This window comes from Camelina sativa, unplaced genomic scaffold (assembly GCF_000633955.1).
Source record: "Camelina sativa cultivar DH55 unplaced genomic scaffold, Cs unpScaffold08127, whole genome shotgun sequence".
NCBI classification, from domain to species: domain Eukaryota; kingdom Viridiplantae; phylum Streptophyta; class Magnoliopsida; order Brassicales; family Brassicaceae; genus Camelina; species Camelina sativa.
Window position 1 is genome coordinate 1 of NW_010929195.1, and position 442 is coordinate 442.

The 442-nt window shown below is 32.8% G+C and overlaps 1 long non-coding RNA gene across 1 annotated transcript; it reads left to right on the forward strand.

Moving 5' to 3' along the window:
• Positions 1–57: 57 nt before the first annotated feature.
• Positions 58–399, forward strand: LOC104775048. Its single transcript, XR_002037286.1, has 2 exons — positions 58–211; positions 356–399. It is a non-coding gene; the product is annotated as an uncharacterized LOC104775048 (long non-coding RNA).
• Positions 400–442: the final 43 nt, after the last annotated feature.

The following is a 442-nucleotide window of genomic DNA, read 5'->3' on the forward strand; positions in this document are numbered from 1 at the left end:
TTTTTTTTTTTGGTCAAACAGATGTTTTTATTGTTCAATATTGACTTTTCTTTCTTTTATTTCGAGGATAGATATATATTTTTTTAAATCTTAATATTCAACTTCCTTAAATCTAGAACCACAACACTCACTTCACTTCATAATTCTCACTTCATCACTCTTTCAACTCCTGGAATCAGAATGAATCAATCCGAGCAGAATTCCTTATGCGGTAACTCTTCTATTATTTCTTAAGTCATGATCAATGTCCGACGACGTATAATCTTTTTTTGCCACATATATAAAATATAATCATGCATGAACAAATTGTTCTATACATACCAATTAGATAACTAATTAATCTTTTTATGCACAGTGGAAAAACCTTCACAGACTTCATCAGGTTCCTACACACCGCCACCGCCGATTGGTTATCCTACTAGAGATGCGATGGTGGGTGATC